Source organism: Sus scrofa, chromosome 4 (assembly GCF_054392235.1).
Source record: "Sus scrofa isolate SSC_HxYL_T2T_F1_AM1 chromosome 4, Sscrofa_HxYL_maternal_Yorkshire_Landrace_v2.0, whole genome shotgun sequence".
Taxonomy (NCBI): domain Eukaryota; kingdom Metazoa; phylum Chordata; class Mammalia; order Artiodactyla; family Suidae; genus Sus; species Sus scrofa.
Genome location: NC_139386.1, coordinates 89419245 through 89430807, shown reverse-complemented (window position 1 = coordinate 89430807; position 11563 = coordinate 89419245).

The following is an 11563-nucleotide window of genomic DNA, read 5'->3' as shown; positions in this document are numbered from 1 at the left end:
CCCTGACTCTATCACTTATTTCTTTTTGAGTCTTTATCTAAAAGTAGCCTGTTCCTACTAGATGAGATGAGAGAGGGGCCATATTAAGCACCCCTTCACATTCTGCCAGAGGATGTTTATTTAGTGCGTGAGCTGGGAGAACATCTTAATTGTGGAAATATGTCCATAATCATGCCACAGCAGCGAAAACCTGGGCCTTGAAGAAGGAGGGTCTTTTAGCACTAGTTAGGATATGTAAGATTATCTTTTCACTTGCTAAGGGTAAGGATTGCTAAGGACAATAGGATTTTTTTTTTTTTTTTAAATCTCTATTGGGAGTTCCCGTTGTGGCTCAGTGGTTAACGAACCCGACTAGTATCCATGAGGACACAGGTTTGATCCCTGGCCTTGCTCAGTGGGTCAAGGATCGGGTGTTGCCGTGAGCTGTGGTGTATAGGTCACAGACACAACTCAGATCCGGCATTGCTGTGGCTGTGGCATAGCCCGTTGACCATAGCTCCTATTGGACCTCTAGCCTGGGAACCTCCACATGCCACAGGTGCAGCCCTAAAAAGAAAAAAAAATCTCTGTTGAATATTGCTTTTAATACTCAAAAACTGAAGTATTAGATAAATTTAAGATTCTGAAACTGAATAAAGATGAATCTGACTTCTTACACTTGGATGCAAAGATCTGATTGCACAGGTACAAATGGGGAAGGACAGTCTCAGCAACAAAATATGGTAGATTTAAAAGGTTTTAACTGACTTGGAGAACAATGCAAGTTGGCAGAATAAGATGTCTGCTCCAGAAATGAATGTGACCACAAACTGCATAAACAGTAAGAGTGTCTAGACCTGTGCTTTCCCATATAATAGCCACTAGCCACCTATATCTCTTTGCATTTAAATTTATGCAATGTAAATAAAACCCTAAAAATGAGTTCTTTAGTTGCTCTAGCCACATTTCAGGTGCTCAGTAGCCTGTCAGGATTAGATAGGACTTGAACCCAGGCCTGACTCTAAAAGCCGTGCTTTTTCCGTTGTACCACTTTGAGGAGCTAAAGCACTCAAGGATAGAATGCCCTGGTCAGCCACTGAAGATGGTCAGCTTTAGCCAGATGACCACCTGGAGCCCTCAGGGCATTTGATAAAGAGGTTGGACTAGATCAGTGTTAGTTCATGAGAAATTTCCACCAGTGGAGAGCAAAATAAGAACGAGGACTATTTTCCTAAGGCTTTAACTTGTATTCTTATTTGCATTAAAATATCCCATTATGAAATGATGGTGATGATGAGTGGTAGGGGTTTTTTTGGTCCTGACTTTAAAAGATAATTTTTTTAAAAAAGGGAATTCCTGTCATGGCACAGCAGAAATTAATCCAACTAGGAACCTTGAGGTTGCGGGTTCGATCCCTGGCTTTCCTCAGTGGGGTAAGGATCCAGCATTGCCATGAGCTGTGGTGTAGGTTGCAGATGCTGCTCGGGTCTGGCATTGCTGTGGCTGTGGTGTAGGCCGGTGGCTACAGCTCTGATTAGACCCCTAGCCTGGGAACCTCCATATGCCGAGGGTGCAGTCCTAAAAAAAAAAAAAAAAAAAAAAAAAAAAAATAGAATAAAAATTTGTAATAAGCTAGGGTTGTGTTTTGGGTGGTATTTTATTTTGTTTATTTATGCCTTTTCATTTTGTGTTTGATAAGAAAGGTACCTAGGGATCAGAGAACTTGATGAGGTTTCCTTTCTCATCAGAGTATAGGCAACAGCAAAGCAGGGCAGGGGAGACCAGGAGACAAAGTTGGGTGTTCACCTTAGTTTGAAGTCTTAACAGGGTATGCGTTTCAAAGTAATGTGCTCCATCTTTGTCATTTTGCTCTCATAGAATGGGCTCAAAAGAAGCTGTGTAAGGAACTCAACACATGAAAGGGTGGTTGGTTGAAGTGGGGAACCCATGCTCTGCCCTTTCATTTTCCTGGTTCCCCCACCAACACACTTCCAGGGCAGCCTAGGGCTAGGCAGAATCCGGTTTGTAGAGTGATGCAATAGAGAATAACACTGTCTGGTGAGCTAGTTTCTATTAAATTCCCTTATCTCCTGGAGAAAAAAAAAAATGGATATGAGTATTGTTTCCACTCACTGTTATTCTGCAGTGTACATTCTTTTTTTTTTATTACTTAATGAATTTGTTACATTTGTAGTTGTACAATGATCATCACAATCCAGTTTTATAGGATTTCCACCCCACAACCTCAGCGCATCCCCCCGCCCCCCGAACTTTCTCCTTTGGAAACCGTAAGTTTTTCAAAGTCTGTAAGTCAATATCTGTTCTGCAAAGAAGTTCATTCTGTTCTTTTTTCAGATTCCACATGTCAGTGAAAGCATTTGATGTTGGAGTCTCATTGTCTGACTGACTTCACTTAGCATGATAATTTCTAGGTCCATCCATGTTACTAAAAATGCCCGTATTTCATTCCTTTTAATGGCTGAGTACTATTCCATTGTGTATATGTACCACATCTTCTTGATCCACTCCTGTCAATGGACATTGAGGTTGTTTCCAGGTCTTGGCTATTGAAAATAGTACTGCAGTGAACATTGCAGTGTACATTCTAATGAGTTGGTTTATTTCTATGGAAAAACACATTCTGGGAGTTCCCTTCATGGCGCAGTGGTTAACAAATCCAACTAGGAACCATGAGGTTGCGGGTTCAATCCTTGCCCTTGCTCAGTGGGTTAACGATCCGGCGTTGCCGTGAGCTGTGGTGTGGGTTGCAGACGCGGCTCGGATCCCCCATTGCTATGGCTGTGGTGTAGGCCAGTGGCTACAGCTCTGATTTGACCCCTAGCCTAGGAACTTCCATATGCTGTAGGTGCAGCCCTTTAAAAAAAAGAAAAGATTCTCTAGCGAAGGTGTCACAGAATGTAACTACTTGTGATATGTAACATGCTTTAAGTCTCTTGGTAAAAGCACATGTACAATGTTTAACAATTTGGTATAATGGATAAAACATTTAGCCTGGAAAATGTTTCCCCATTAACATACCTCTGAGCTTCTTAACAATATCCAATCAGTTTTTTTTTTCCCCAAGGTGGATAACCAGGCAAATATAAAGGAAGTCCAGCACTGAGGGACAAGATCTGGACCCAGGGCAGGCAGTATTCACCCTGGCTTCAAGGAACATATATTTTGGTCTCCTGAAAGCTTTGTAATCAAAAAGGGAACTGATGAGAAAAATCCTCACATATGGAGGTATGGGGGAGATCATTCTGGCTTATACATGGTTTAACTTGGAATTTACTGGCCAGAATGACTTGTTTCCTGGCCTATTGAACATGCATTGTACATCTGCTTTGGCCATTGTGGGAGGGGGATGCTTTTGAAAGTCAAAATGGAGTAGCTGTAGTTCAGACATCCAAGGTTAAACTAGGTGGCCATTGTACATGATTTTAGACATGTTTCTATATTACTGAAAACAAATTTTCTGAACTGTACTGCAGTTTAGTATAAAAACCACAGGCAGGTGTAATATCTCAGAATGCAATCATTGCTCATATTTTGCTTAATTGTCATGATCTCCCCTGTGTTGTACCTGTTAGATGTCTTACATTTCATCTCTAGCCTGAGCAGAGGAAATCTGTTCAAGGACTGAGCAGCAACAATGGCCTCACTGCAACATAAGTCTAATTGCTATGTCTACAGTGAGATGCCATTGTTATCCTCCTCTGGACTTCGATGGAAAATTGACCTGGCTAATGCGACCACGTGGGGGTGACTGACAATGAGAGGGGAAGACTTACCATCTTCCTGTACCACTTGCCAATACGTCAGAAGGACCTCTGTTGGTAAACGTTACCATCTGACACATCATACACTTTGCCAGGCTGAGTGCCCATGAGACCCCCTGGGTTATGCTGTGTGGAGTGGAATAGGCTAGCTTCTGGACCCACTAGTGGGATTAACTTTTTTTGGAGACCTCATGGGTCCACACTTGATGGCATTCAACATAACATGGGGCGAATGCTGACTCCTGGCTGGGCCACCAGAATGTTTCTTTTAGAGCCAGGGCCTTCTGCATGGTGGTGGCTCTGAGTTTGTGAAAACCAGGGATGGCCTTACCTTCTTTATAACAGGACAGGGGGCTCCTGCTATTGACGCCCTCTCTGTTGACCTGGTAAGTGCTTGCTCCAAAATGTGCCCATATCCTGGCAAGTGACTGTTCTTAGCAAACTAGATATTTTTCTCCTGATATTCTTTGGCTGCTGCTGTCTATGTTGTTTTTGTGGTACCTGGTTGCAGTCCCCTCTACATACCTGACCATAGGGATACCTAAGAAGAGGAGCAGACCAAGATTATAAGGGTTGTGCAGGTTATGTAGGGGTCAAGTGTATGGTCAGGCCACCCAAGATGGCTGTTCTCTTGCTCTCTGAACATCCCCTGCCTCACCTACACCTTACTCACATACTCGCTCCCACCCCAGCTAATGACTGACTGTTCTAATCTTTAGATCCGAACATCTTCACCATGATAGCTTATCAGAGGGCTGGAGAGGGGTGAACCCCTCTGCTAATTTCCCCAGTAACTGAGGAGCCAATTCCCTCCATAACTGGTAACTTCCCCAGGAGCAAAGACTGCTATCATGTCCTGCCCGTCGTCTACCACACATGGTGGGGTGTTACTCCAGGACCTTGCTTCAGACCCGTAAGATCCATCTGTCAACTAAACTATTGATGTATGTCTCTGTTACTGACTCTAGGCTCTTCCCTCGGTCTCAAAGATGGGCAAGTACAGGGCTTGTAGGCGTGCAGGATGCAACCCAAGACTTCTATTCTAAATGATACTCTTGCCGGGAAGACCATCCTAGGTTGCAGGTTTTTTCCTTTCAGGACCCTGATTATGCCATGCCACTCCCTTCTGGCCTGCAATGTTTCTGTAGAGAAATCAGCCGATACTGGTATGGAGGTTCCTTTGTAATTATATCTCTGTTTTTCTCTTGCTGCCTTTAGAATCCTCTCTTTAACTTCTGCCATTTTAATTATGTCTTGGTCTAGGTCGTTTGGGTTCATCTTGTTGGGACCCTCCGTGCATTCCGTACTGGACACCTATTTCTTTCTTTAGGTTTGGGACATTTTTAGCCCTAATTTCTTCAAATATATTTTCAATCCCCTTTTCTCTCATCTCCTGCAGTATCCCTATAATGTGTAGATTTTCTCACTTTATATTATCCCATAGGTCTCATATATTGCTTTAATTTTTGTTTCATTTGTCTGCTATTCTGATTGGGTGGTTTCTATTATTCTGTCTTCCAGATCACTTATTCAGTCTTCTCCATTATTTAGTTTGCTATTTATTGCCTTTGGCTCAGCTTTCATCTTGGCAACTGAGTTGCCAACTGGCAACTGGCAATTTTGATTGGCTTTCCTTTTTTTTCTTTTTTTAGCCGCTCTATGACATATGCATTTCCCAGACCAGGGATCAGATCCAAACCGCAGTTGCGACCTATGCTGCAAATGTGGCAACACTGGACCCTTTAACCCACTGGGCTGGGCTGGGGATCAAACCTGTATCCTGGCGAGGCAGAGATGCCATTGTGCCACAGTAGGAACTCCCTGAATGGCTCTTTATAGTTTCTAATTCCTTGTTACAGAGATCTGCATTTCTATCAATAGGCTTTCTCAATTCCTTCGGTATTTTTATTACTTTTTTGAACTCAGGCTCGAATAGACTGAAGAAATTGGTTTCCTTGTTCTTTCAGGAGAATTCTCTTGTTCTTTTCATTGTATTTCCTCTGCTTCATTTTACTGTATTTCTCTATGAATTTAGGAGAAACAGTTATCTATTGTTGTCTTGAAGGGCTGGGGTTTTTGTTTGTTTGTTTTGGCTTTTTAGGGTGTAACCCGCAGCACATGGAGATTCCCAGGCGAGGGGTCAAATCGGAGCTGCAGCTGCCAGCCTACACCACAGTTACAACAATGCCAGATCCGAGCTGCGTCTGTGACCTACCCCACAGCTCACAGCAACACCAGATCCTTAACCCACTGAGTGAGGCCAGGGATTGAACCTGCATCCTCATGGACGCTAGTCAGATTTGTTTCCACTGAGCCAAGAGAGGAACGCCCATTAAAGGGCTGTTTTTATGTGGGAGTGTCCCTCTGTAGCCTGGTGAGTCTAATATTTTTGGTGTGAGGGCTCTTTTTAGTGTGGATGCCTGCCACATCGTTCCTCAGTGTGTCCTTGCTGTTCTCCCCTTCTTGGGGGTGTGATTGGTGATTGTGACCAGAGCCTGTGCTGGATGTTAAGTGGAGACTCCTCTTTCTGTGGTTGTCAGAGCCCTGCTGGAGGCAGGGTCTGCTCCCCAGTTGTTGAAGCAGACACCCCTCAATCCGTTTCTGAGCTGCAGTGTGAGGTAGTTGGGATTGGAGTGCTCCTGGGAAAGGAGTCACTGTCTTCCTCCAAGGGAGCTGTCCACCAGGAAGCGCTCTGTGGTGGTGCCTGTCACCCCTTGTGCAGGCTCACAGAGTACACTGCTGTTGGCACTGCCCTTGGCCCCACTTCAGCCATGGGATTTCAGGCAGTCAGCCTCAGGCACTGTGCCCACAAAGCCAGCCAGTGCAGATCTGCTAAGGTTGCACCGCCCTTGAGACATGGCTTGGATTTCAGCCCACCTCTGTGTGGGCAATGCCCTGGTGCTTACATGTTCCCAGCATTTGTAGAAACGGAGCTTTGTGTGCTGTGAGCGCTCCAAGAATGAGGCTCCTCTGGCAGACCCACACTAACAATGGGGCTTCTGTGCAAACATGGGCTCTGCCCTATCTGTACCCCTGGATATGGCCCTAATCACACTTCAACCCCTTTGAGATGTTTCTGTGCAGCCGGCCCCTGTCCTCTCCCCACGGTCTGTCTGCTGAGATGCAAATTTCAGCACCCAGTCCCCGTGTGCACCAGCAGACATGCGTCCTGGGCTAGGGGTGCAGGGAGGTGGCCAGGATCGTCTATGCTGCTCTCTCTGCCCTGCCTGCCACAAGCCTCCTGCTGCAGTCTCCTCTGAGCCTCTGAAGCCCCCTTTCTGTCAAGGCTGATCTCCCGACTGGTGCGGGGTCTTCCCAGGGTAAGGGAACCTTTGCTCTTTCACACCTCGCTCCCAGGGGCACAGGTCCCATCCTGATTCTTTGTTTTCTTTTCTTTCACCCTACACTGTTACGTGGTGATCTCTCTTACAGCTCTGGTTGTGTAAGGTCTTCTGCCAGTCTTCAGTAGATATTCTATGAGAATTGTTCCATGTGTACATGTGTTTTTGTTGTATTTGTGAGAGGTTGTGAGCTCCATGTCCTTCTGTTCCACCATCTTCATCTCCACCTGTCCTAACTGTATAAGGTGTTTTTTAATTCCTCAATGAATTTATTATATTTATAGTTGTACAATGATCACCACAATCCAGTTTTATAGGATTTCCACCCCACACTGCCAGTACATCCCCCCACACCCCAAACTTTCTCTTCCAGAGACCATAAGTTTTTCAATGTCTGTGAGTCAGTATCTGTTTTGCAGAGAAATTCTGTCCTTTTCTCAGATTCCACATGTCACTGATAGCATTTGATGTTGGTGTCTCATTGTCTGACTGACTTCACTTAGCATGATAATATCTAGGTCCATCCATGTTGCTAAAAATGCTGGTATTTTGTTCCTTTTAATGGCTGAGTACTATTCCATTGTGTATATGTACCACATCTTCTTGATCCACTCCTCTGTCGATGGACATTGAGGTTGTTTCCATGTCTTGGCTATTGAAAATAGTGCTGGAATGAACATTGGAGTACATGTGTCTTTGTGAGTCATGGTTTTCTCTGGATAGATGCCCAGGAGTAGGATTGCTGGATCAAATGGTAGTTCTCTTTTTAGTTTCTAGGAATCTCTATACTGTTTTCCACAGTGGTTGGACCAATTTACAATCCCACCAACAGTGTACTAGGGTTCCTTTTTCTCCACCCCCTCTGCAGCACTTATTGTTTGTAGACTTTTTTGTGAGGGCCATTCTGGTTGGTGTAAGGTGGTACCTCGGAGTGGTTTTGATGTGCATTTCTCTAATAATGAGTGATGTTGAACATCTTTTCATGTGGTTTTTGGCCATCCATACACAGAAATCAACTGCATTTCTATATACTAACAATGAAAGATCAGAAAGAGAATTTAGGGAAGCAATCCCATTTACCATGTCATCCCAAAGAATAAAATACCTAGGAGTAAACCTACCTAAAGAGACAAAAGATCTGTACTCTGAAAATTATAACACACTGATAAAGAAATCAAAGATGACACAAATACATGGAAAGACAAACCATGTTCTTGGATTGGAAGAGTCAATATTATCGGAAAGATGAACCATGTCCTTGGATTGGAAGAGTCAATATTATCAAAATGACTATACTACCCAAGGCAATCTAGATTCAATGCAATCCCTATCAAATTACCAAGTATAAGGTTCTTAAGGATAGAATGACTGTGCTTCTGAGACCAAAGGCCAGCTCAGATACCAGCACAAGTCGTGCTAGGAAGCACGAGAGCCACCTCCTGGTAAAACTTCATCCATCAGAAGTCAGCAACCAGGTTCTCTTCTGTTCTAAACAACCACTCTCTGCCCCGTTTTCCCCACTTCCCTTTTCATCCCTATAGCTGGTGTCTCCAACGATGGCTTCTAATGCAATCCCTGAACTCTCTCAGTTCTTGAGCATCACTGTCCAACAGAGCTTTCTGACATGAAGGAAATATTCTACATTTCCTCTGTCCACCACAATAACCCCGACCCCGTGTGGCACTGAGTACTTGAAATGCGGCTAGAGCAAAGCTGAGTTTCTATTTAGTTTTAATTGCATTCAAGTAGCTACATGGGCTTAGTGGCTACTGTACTTGGACAACATGATAGTAAAGCAGTGGTTCTCAACCTTCTCTGTCGCCTAGATTCACATTGGCAGGGATCTTTTCAGAATCCAGATGAGCAGGCCATGCCCCCAAACAATTAAATTGGAATCTCAGTATTTTTAAAGTTTTCTCTGGATATTTCAAACATTGCCAAAGTTAAGAACCACTGCTTTCAAAGCAGTGTTTGGCAAACTATTGTGCATAAGAATCACCTGGGGATTTTTTTTTGTTTGTTTTTGTTTTTGTTTTTTTAGGGCTGCACCCGCAGCATATGGAGGTTCCCAGGCTAGGGGGGGAATCGAAGCTGCAGTCGCTGGCCTACGCCATAGCCACAGCAACACGGGATCTGAGCCTCATCTGTGACCTACACCACAGCTCACAGCATCACCAGATCCTTAACCCACTGAGTGAGGCCAGGGGTCTCGTCCCCCTGACTCCCTGTGGACACTAGTCAAATTCGTTTCCGATGAGCCCAATGGGAACTCCTCAGAATCTTTTTAAAATGCAAATTCAGGAGTTTTCTTCGTGGCTCAGTGGTTAACAAACCCGACTAGGATCCATGAAGTTGCAGGTTCGATCCTGTCCTCACTCAGTGGGTTAAGGATCCGGCATTGCTGTGAGCTGTGGTGTAGGTTGCAGACTCGGCTCGGATCTGGCATTGCAGCGGCTACAGCTCCAATTAGACCCTAGCCTGGGAACCTCCATATGCCGCAGAAGCAGTCCTAGAAAAAGGCAAAAAAAAAAAAAAAAAAAAAAAAAATTAGATGGGAGAGGGAGAAAGAAGGGTGCCTTCTGCTTCCCTTTCAAAAGTGAAACAAAATACTAGTGGAGAAAAAAGGAGACTCCAGGAGAATTTAGACAAAACTTCTTGGTTAAGTCACGTTTCCTTAAGTGCATTTTGTACACAGTATTACTCTCATATAAGATCTTCATTAACAAACAAGGATCTTCGTTCAGGTAAATCTGTGAAATACATTTGCTGATGACATCCTGAGACACACCTCGGACCTACTGAGTGTGGCAGGCTGAATAATGCTCCCCACCAAGTATGTCCATGTCCTAATTTTCAGGACCTGTGACTATTGCTTTAGATGGCAAAAGGAGACTTCACAGATGTGGTTAAGGATCTTGAGAGATTTTTGTGGACCAACCCCTGGGCCTTCACAAGTGTCCATGTAAGAAGGAAGCAGAGGGAGGTCCGCCTACACAGAGGAAGACAGCAATGGAGGTGGAGAGAGACCGGAAGATGCTAAGCCTTTGGCTCTAAAGACAGAGGAAGGAGCCATGGACCACAGAATGCAGCTCTAGAGACTGGAGAAAGCTGGGGAAGAAAAGATGTTCTCCCTGGGAGGTGGCCTGGCCCCGCCGACACCATGGATTCTGCCCAGTGAAGCCATTTTGGACTTCTGATTTCCAGAACTACAAGATGATGATGCCTTGTTTTCAAGTCCCTACATTGTAGTAATTTGTCACATCAGTCATAGGAAACAGATACACTGAGTTCTAGAACTCGGGGAAGGATAACAGAAAGCACAAGAATTAACGTTCCCCGTACCTGGGTTGGAACCCTGCTCCTCAACTTAGTGACCTGGCTTCAGTTAAGACTTCTCCAATTCTGTTTTTTCATCCAAAAATCGGGGCTAAGAACTTCCTCGTGTTTAGTGTGAGTATTCAGCGAGAAGAAACGTGGCAGAAGGAACACGGTGAGTATTTAAATGTCGGTGCCCTTTTCCTTGCTATTTTCTATTAGAGGAACTGCCAGAAACTTGGCTCCACCCAGGCAGCTCCTACTACTGAAGTCACACAAGGGTCCCCTGAGACACGGGGTGAGGTCACTGGGGGCCTTGCTCGGGACTGTGCATGCACCCTCTGTGCAAATATCCATCAAGAGAGGCTGATTCACGTGTTCTCATGCTCGAATACTGCTATGGTATTTGTCCACTACGATACACAATTAGATGCGGGCCTAGTAACAGCAATCATCCCTTAGCTCTTAGCTACTGTGGATTTATATTAATTAATACAGGTTAATTTTACATATCAGCCAGACAGGGCTAAGGGAGTGCCCAGGTATATCTGTGAGGGCGTTTCCAGAAGGGATCAGCATTTGAATTGGTGAAGTGAGTAAAGCAGATGGAGGTGGGGCGGGCCATCTGCTCTACTCACTTCACCAATTACTCACTTCACCAATTACTTCACTCACCCAATCCGTCTGGGGCCCAAACAGAACAAGGTGGTAGAGGAAGGGGACATGCGTTCCCTGCGCGGGTGCAGGTGTCTATTTTCTGCCCTTGGACATCAGTGCTCCTGGTTCTCAGGCCGTGGGACATGGACTGAATTACATCACCAGCTTTCCTGGGCCTCAGCTTGCAGAGAGCAGATGGTAGGCCTTCTCAGCCTCCACGATCAGGGGAGTCAATTCCTGTAATAAATCTCTTGCTATACAGACCTATTCAATTCTATTGGTTCTCTTCTTCTGGAGAACCCTAATACCCCTATTAAATATAAAACATTCCCCTGGAAGGAAGACAAGGGGGCAAGGAGAGGATCCCTGCCATCATCTGAGAGGTCACTGTGACCGGACAGCTCTTCACGGACAAGCAGTGCTTATCGGGGCTGGAAGAACACAGAGCCTAGAAGTGTGCAGGGGCCATTGAAAGTTCTTCACAGCAAC